The sequence below is a fragment of the Anas acuta genome, chromosome 1 (genome assembly GCF_963932015.1).
Source record: "Anas acuta chromosome 1, bAnaAcu1.1, whole genome shotgun sequence".
NCBI classification, from domain to species: Eukaryota; Metazoa; Chordata; class Aves; order Anseriformes; family Anatidae; genus Anas; species Anas acuta.
In genome coordinates, this window is record NC_088979.1 from 176602071 (window position 1) to 176610331 (window position 8261).

The 8261-nt window shown below is 48.8% G+C and overlaps 1 long non-coding RNA gene across 1 annotated transcript; it reads left to right on the forward strand.

Moving 5' to 3' along the window:
- Positions 1 to 762: 762 nt before the first annotated feature.
- Positions 763 to 3173, forward strand: LOC137849649 (uncharacterized). Its single transcript, XR_011092005.1, has 2 exons — positions 763 to 1058; positions 1192 to 3173. It is a non-coding gene; the product is annotated as an uncharacterized lncRNA (long non-coding RNA).
- Positions 3174 to 8261: the final 5088 nt, after the last annotated feature.

Genomic DNA, 8261 nt, shown 5'->3' on the forward strand with positions numbered 1-8261 from the left:
TTCAGAGTGAGGGAGATAAATCCAAAAGCATAGTTTTAAATATTTCATGGGAATTAGACTCTAGATTACATACATATGGGATCACTGTTTTTTTTTTTTTTTTGCTGTTATTGTCAAGAGGGTCAGTACCAGGACTTCAGAGTCTGGGGTATGGCGTGACCATAAACACCGAGTGGTGTCACGGTTGATGGGACAGGTTTTCTTTGCTTTTCGGTGGACCTGTGCCATTGCACAGCAGCCAAAGACCCTGGTCCGTGGCATGCTGTAATGGAAGTAACAAACGTGGGCTTCCAGCTTCTCTAATTTCCAGGCAGCCGTATTAGCCGAGCTGGAAGATGGAAATGGCAAGCCATGAGTGAAATTAGTGTACTGCGGTAGAGGGAAAGCATTCGGGCTGACTGCGGTGGTGTGCACAAGTAAGATACCATCCTCTCTCTCCTGCTCAGCAATTCTTTTCCTTTATACTCCATTTACGCTGTATTAACTATTTATAAGAGATCGCTTTAAATCCTCTTTGCAGTCAGCATGCATGCACCTCATCTGAAGGCTCGTGGCTATTTGTTGAGGCTTCAGAGCTGTGAAAACATGCGGCAGGTAATTGCTACTGTGAGGGTTTCAGCTGAACAGGTGAAAAGTGTTTGTTTTAAGTGGCTTAAAGAAAAAAAAAAGGCATTTTTCCACCTGCCCTCTCTTATTTCTGTGCAATCCAAATTCATTTAGATAAGAACATTAAAATGTGCTTGAGAAACAGATGTTAAACTAGTTAAAAGTGAATTTCGTGTTTGGGAATTGGGACATCACCCCTCGCCTGTGGGCTTGCTGAGGGTGCCTGTGGGCAGCGGTGTGCGGTGTGGTACTGCACCCTGTTGGTCTGCGGCGTTACCGAGCCCCCAGCACACACAGCCCCATGCAAGGCGATTGATTTCACCTTACAGCTTTCCCTCAGATGAGTCGTCACACAATGCCGTGTGGAGAAAGGTGGGAAGGAAAGAAATTCACGTTCCTGCAGACAGCGTGACCTGCAGGGGTGAGAAGAAAAAGTTGGATTCAAAGCGCGGGTGAGACTGAGGTGTCCTCCCTGACTAGTTAGTGGGTGGGAGCCGCAGAAAAAATAACGAGCCAGCAAGGAACAGGAACAGGGCTTTCGTGTCAGTTGTATGGAAGCAAGAGAAATGTTTTAAATCGTTACAGAAGGGTGACTCAAAGGAGTGACTCACGTGGTGTGCAAGAGAGCAAGTTCGGAAGAACCCTAACAAGGTTTTGGGAACTGGCTGCCAAAACTAATTCCAGAGAAGGTGATGAAGAAGTTGTCAGATTCGGTCTGATCTCCCTGGGTACACGACCACTGAGCTCATTTTAACTCAGAAGCCAACCTCAGACGGGTGTCCCAGCAGACCAGAAGCACATAACTTCTGGAAGGGGGCCAAGGCAAATGGCACAGGAGCTTTGGGGCTGGAAGGCTGCAGAAGAAGACTACCAGGGGTCAAAGTGACTCTGTGAGGTGGGTAGCAGGATCAGGGAGATCACACATCTCACCAAATGAACCAGGCAGAGAGATCCACCCTCTCATCTCATCTCATCTTGGCGGCTCGTCTGCTGCCCACCCTCTCTGCCTACAGAGAGCTGCCAGAGGTCCTGTGTCTGCCTTGCCTTTGGTTTAGTTAGGCTTGGCCTGGATGACTAGGTCTTGCCCACTGCCATCATTGGCCCCGGGTCCTAACTCGGCACCCTGGGGCTGAATAGGACGAAAATGAATGCCAAGGACAAGCACCTGGTGACATTTGCTTCTGCACTGGAACCCTAAGGGAATTTCTTTTAGGATGTTCAGCTGGGGAAACCACAGTCTTGGAGTAGCTGATAGAGGCATTTTAAATATGCTGTATTGTAATAATATTGGAGAGGACCTGGAGATAGGATTGTTATTTTGTTCTCCTTAGGACACGAGCTTCATGACTCTTTGTCTCATTACTTGGCTGGAATCTGAACTACGATGAAGCACAGGTGTACATGCTTAAGCATCCAAATGCCTACTTCTCACACATGCACATGATTTCGGGTGATGGGCTGCAACTTAGTTGCTGCACAAGGCTTAAGCAAAGATGAACAGCTTAAAAAAAAAAAGAAAAAAAAAAAGGAGTGTGGTGGGATGGGAGAAGAGAACATCCATTCAAAATTCATTGAATTCATTGCTGTTGACTCCTGGCAGGGTTTTCAGGTATCATATGGCAGCTTTTCCCACAGCTACCACTGTAAATTTAGGTTACACGATTGAGGGACATGAGTGGTTAATTGAGGGAGTCAGGGGCTCTTTTTGCTGTCCTTATTAATAATATAGCCCTTTTCCTGAGATTTTCCTTGCTTCCCAGTTTCATTGCAGACCCAGTTTTAACTTATATATACACACCTACAGCTTCCGTGGCTTTCTGTCGTAACCATGCTGTGGCCTTTCCCTTCCTGGTTGCATACACACAGCCCCACCACCAGATACCTGTCCCTGCGTTTGTCATGAGTGCCTGGGGACACCCCTTCTTTGTGTGCAGCACTGTGGGTAGGGCTCCTGGTAATACAGCTCCTGTCCTGCAGCAGACCCCTCCATGCCTTTGGGCGCAGAGCAGCCCAAAGTAACCAGCTAGGAGAGCTCAGCCCTGCCTGCAAGGGGATTTTGTGCCACAGACTGTGGCCTGCTGCTGTCTGAGGGCTGACAGAGCTCAGTGTGGTGCACAAAGTCAGGAGCCATGCTGCAATGACTAATTTCTTAAAGCTTCTTGAAGCTTCAGTGTTCCCTTGCTCTCATTTTCTCTAGTCTTTGTGTGCAGTTCCCAACAGGAAGCTGATCCCAGCAGCCGTTTCTGAGCTGCCGCTGCCTCAGATGAGAGGCAAAGAGGGGAGAGCCCAGCTCAAATCCCAGCCCTGGCCTGACGCACTCGGTGGCAGCGTGTCTCCTGGGAGCATTAAAAGTGATGCACGAAGGAAGCCTGCATGGCAATGAGGCACAGATGTCAGCACAGCCTTCAGTGTCAGCCCATTTATATCTGCAGAGGGGGAAGCACAATTGGTGTGAGGCAGAGCGACCCAGGGCAGGTTTCTCCTGCGTGGCCAGGACAAGAGGGCACCACAGGGAAATGGGGCAGCACAGTTCCAGGAGCACCATGCCCCAGCAGCCCACCAGCACAAACAGCTCGTGCTGAGAGCCACCAGTACCACGGGGCTGGCAGTGAGCAGAGAGCAGACAGACAGATGGACACACTAAGAGGAGCACAGGCAGCAGGGTGGCCACGCTACACTGGTGCCTCTCACCAGCCCCCCACATCTCCCAGTGCCACCACACAGCAGCTCTTCCTCTCTTCAGGCCCGCAGTCCTGCAGACGCTAGGTTTTGAAGGCAGCACCAACACAGGGCCTTTCCTCTGGTAGATGCCTGTGGGCTCCTGAAGGAGGCCGCCTCCTCCTCCTGCACCTTGTGGCCGCTGCCTGGCCTCACAGCAGGGAGCAGAGAGCAAAGCAACGTCACTGCCAGACTGACCCTGAGCAGGGGATGGTCCTACTCGGGCACTGTGGCTTTTCCTGGCTCTCAGCTGGTGGGTCCATACATAGGAGATGACGTTGGACTTTCTCTGCAGGGCTCCAGCTGGGCACGGTGCAGCTTCTGTAGTCAAAGTCTCTGCGCTTTGAGGAATGACTTTACAAGGGCAAACGCCAGCTACATGTTCAGCTAGATGGCTGAGCCTTTGGCTCTGTTCTCGTGTGTTATCTATTTCTGTCCCCTGCCAAACACGGCACTTATTGGGTTCAAACTAAGGGTAACAGCAGGTATCCAAGTGTGTGCTGTGAAAAGGATGCCAGCAAAATCAGAAAGGGAGCTGCTCTGCAACTCCCCAGCCCTGCTTTGCTTCTGCGGTAGCAGATGTTGTACCTCAGCAACATCCTCCTTCGTCTGGGGCCAGCTTTTGGGCAGAGCCAAACAATGGTGGTGCAGGCTTGAGGAGCGTTTCAATGTGCAAAACCTTCAACGCAGGAACTCGACACTCCGAAGGGTGATCCGACATCACATCTCCTGCCTACTGCTTTTCAAAAGGATGGGAAACTTTAATTTTCGTATGAGTAGCCCCACAAGGCAGGGAAATTTAATGTGCACCCTGCAGGACAGTGACCGTAAATACTGTCGTATTTCAAGCCACCGAGAACAGGCTTACTCCTGTCTGTTTGCAGTGTTTTTCATTTGTTCATCTTGGTTAGATATTTATTGCCTTTTCTTCCCGTGTGAATTAACCTCCTTCATCGTTCCGCTCCCCTTGTGACACTCACATGTATCACTCATTTATCCTGCTGCTCAAGCTAACAAGAAAGAAATTTTAACCATATTAAGCTGATTCATTAGCTGAAGATGTCTCTCAGCCCCTGTTCCCAGCACTGAGCACTAAGACAAGCTTCCGATGCTTCAGCCCACCCCAGAGATGTTATTAGCTCACGATGAACACGACCTTTCCTGCTTTACTATTTCTTTGCAGCCCTCGCTGCCACGGTGGTGTAGCTGGCCAGCAGGTCGCCCTCTGCAATTAGCCTGCAGATTTGTGAGGAGAGCTGGTCAAACCCTGGTGGTGTCCAGAATTCAGAGTTTGTTGTGCTGCATTGCCCACACCGTGCGGTGCTCAAGCCATGTCATGCACTGTGCCTGCCCTCGCAGCTGTGGGCGGCGTGGCTTTGCTCAGGACCCCTCACGCAGACAGGCAAGAGATGTATGCTCCCTCCCAAGGGCTGTGGCCAAGAACACTCCCTGACATCAGATTTGGGATGGTGACCTGGCATGCTGCATGTCAGAGGGTCGCAGTGGCTCAGTGCTTGTTAGGAGGAAGGGAGCAGCTGGGGAGGAGGCCAAGGAGCAGTTTTCAGCACCTTCAGTCACCCCGAGGTCTGAGCTCTCCTGCTGTGTGCCAGGTGTCTCAAACAATTTCGTGAGAATCATTTGCTGTAGGAAATGAACCTACTCCAACACTGTGTGTTTCTATGTCATTGCTTTTTTATTTCTATAATGGGGAAAACAGAGAGCAAAAATACATTTCTTGCTCCACAGACCTTGCCATCTAGGCTGAGAGACAAGAAGAGTGGTGGACAGATGAAAGGCGGTGGTGAGACAGCGAGGTAGTGGTGGTACTGAGTGCAGCTCCTTAGCATCCCCTTTCCAAGATAATTCATTTTTTTTCATGGTTTCCTAAGGAATTGGAGCTATGCAATTGCTGCAGCTGCTGGTCTTCCTGCCTGCCTCTCAGACCTAAAGTCTCTGGAATATGTTGGGCAATTTTTACCAAAAATGCCAGAGAATGAGTCTCATGGATACGTAACTCCTAGAGGCATTACCAGATGCCAGTGGCTGGGCAGAACAGCGCATCCCGAGGAGAGGGAAGGGCAGCTCAGCCTCCTCCACTGTGAGAGGCAGCCCTGGGCCAAGCACACAGCATGTGAATGCTGCAAGCCACTTAGCACATGTTGCTCTGAGCCCGTCAGAGCATGTGCTGCCTCCCGAGCTGTCAAAATACAGAGAGAGAGAGGAAGATGAAGCACTGCAGTGAGGGATTAGTGATCCCGTGACACACAGCTGAAGGAACCAGGGAGGGAGTAAGCGGGATGGAGGAGCCCTGGCCAGTGCTGCCTTACAACAGATAGAGGGGCTGCAAGGAGGGGAGCGGGGTTTTTGTGAGGCAGGATGTGTACAATGACCTGTGAGGAACCAGATTTTGTCAACAAAACGACCGCTTGTAATTAACATTTGTGCACAGGATGTAACTGTGTGCACATGAAGGCTGTGGGGTGAAAAATGTGGCTGCTGAGGTCCTCAAATCAGGGGGGAAGAGGCAGAGCAGAGTCAGCAGCGAGTCAACACCTGCCTCGCTGGTGAGAAATACCTTCAAGAAAAGGCAAATCCATCACTCACCAAGCCTCTCAAGCTCCCATCTCTCCCAGGATCCATGACAAAGCTGCTGAATGGCAAAACGGCAGTGGGAGCATTTAGGAAACTGCTGTGAGCCCTGCCTGCAGGGCTGTTAGGGAAGCACACGCCTGGCTCCAGCATCCTGCTGCCACGCGTGCGGGCACAGCTGGCTGAAATGCTTCCCTCAGGCTGCCATTTGCTCCCAAATGCTCACAGGGGGCTGCTTCTGCCGAAGGTAAGGGGAATTCCTTATAGGCATGTCGGACACCTATAGCAGTTATGAAAAAACGAACACGCCACAAACATTTTATGTCATCCTCTGCATTTTGTGGTACCTGGCCATCGTGCTGTCCTGAGCACATCTGTCCTTTGGCCACACGTGTCTCTAACCAGTGCTAATTCTCTTTTGCATACCTTTATGAAACCCACTAAGGTGACACATGAGCTCAGAGAGCCACTAGAACAGCAGAGGGATGGGCATCTTTGGTTAGCTTGCTCTGTGTGGCAGTGGTGACATCTACAAAATAAGGGCAGATTCTGTCACTGTTTTTCTTGAACAATTTCATTAGGGCAGTTGTATTTCACTGCAGTAATTGGTAGTGGAATTACACAACAGAGAATGACAGATAAAAATTACTGACCACGTTGCATGGGGTAGATGTCCATACAGAATGGCTCAGTGAGGGCTCTTGCTTTACTGCACCAAGCAAGGAAAATATCTCTCCTAAGGTTAGGTTTTGCATTTCTAGGTTTTGCATGCAATTTTGTATGCAAAATATTTGTTGAGTGTAAGTGATTATGCTCCAGAGAGTGTTGTGTGCTGCGAAATTGTTTATTATCCTGAAATAATTTAACCTGATCATATGGAAACCACGCTGAACTTAAGAGACCTGGATGCCATATGGGCAGGCTGCCAGGCAAGAGAAAGCAAAGACATTCTGTCCTTGGGGTGGGAAAGGTACGCTGCTGGCACGAGCTCCAAAAAAATCAGCATCAGGAAGTATCTTGGCCAAGAGGAACTTGGCACAGCATTATTTTAGCTTTGCCGAGGGACTGTGTATGCCCATTGAAATGGTAACATCTGTGGAGGAAGGGCAGAGCGCGCAGAGACAATGCAGTTTTATGGCAGCACTGCTTAGTCAGGGAAAGAGGATCCGAAGGGAGCTGGTGCAGCCAGCTGGCTGGCTGATGAATGCATCCACGGCTGCGGAAGGGAGCAGAGAGCTTGCCTGTGCTCCATCATCCCGGGCAGCAGCAGCAGAATGAATTTCTGAGGAGTGGCAGAGCTTGGAGCTGAAGTACAGAGGTGTCATTCACAGAATACGGAGCGCTTTTTGGATTCCTAATCATTAGACATGATTTTGATGTGTGAAGAGTTTTCATGAGAAAGCTGGGGCAATGATAAAACTGCAAAGAATCTGAAATTCAGAATATGTGAATGGAGTATTCCATTCAAAGACAAAATACTGTGCTTTTGTTCACAAAATAAGGACAGAAATTAAACATACTGTACAATTATATGATGGATTTATACTGGATTCGCTGTGCACCTCCTGGTGTTGCTCTCTGTACAGGGCACAACAAAGGCTACTTTTTTTATTCTGAAATGTGTTGTGGTGTGCAGCAAAAACAGCTATTAAAGGTACTTAATTATTTTTGCTCAGGTTATTGCCTTTTTAAAAGCCTTTAATGAACTTTAAATGAAGTAGACTTTTTTTTTTTTTTTTTTTTTTTTTTTTTTTTTTTTTTAAATTATCAGCTACAAAGTTGCTGCAAATGCCTTATTTACCACAGCTACTGGAACCACAGTAATTAGAGGGACATTGTCAGCTTATCATTTCCTAAAAGTAAATTAATTTCTAAGCCTGCACCTCTCCTTGAACTTCCCTAGGCAATTTCCATTGTTTCCCATGTACCTGCTTAAAAGCAAAAAAAATTTCATTCTCTCTTTTTCCAGGCTTTGAAAGAGCTGTATGAACAGCAGGGAAATGACTTCAAGAAAGCCATAAAACTGATTGCAGAGCCACTTATCAAATGCCTTCCAAAACGAGAGAAATGCATCTTTCCTCATGTCTCCTAACATCACCATCGGTGTTATGTTGGTGTGGCAGCGATGGTGAGGCGGTCACAGACAGCACCAGGATTTGCAGCTGGCAGTGGTCCTTTGGTGTGTAGTGCCTTTAGCATGCTCTTCTGGCATCTAACAGCCGCCCTCGGGAAGATTGATGTTCTCTTCGAGTTTGTTTAATTTCTCCTCGTTGTTAATGGGCCTTTGTTATTGCTCCGTGGAGTTCGCCGGCTGAGCCGGGAGATGGCAGCAACGCGAACTGCTTCTG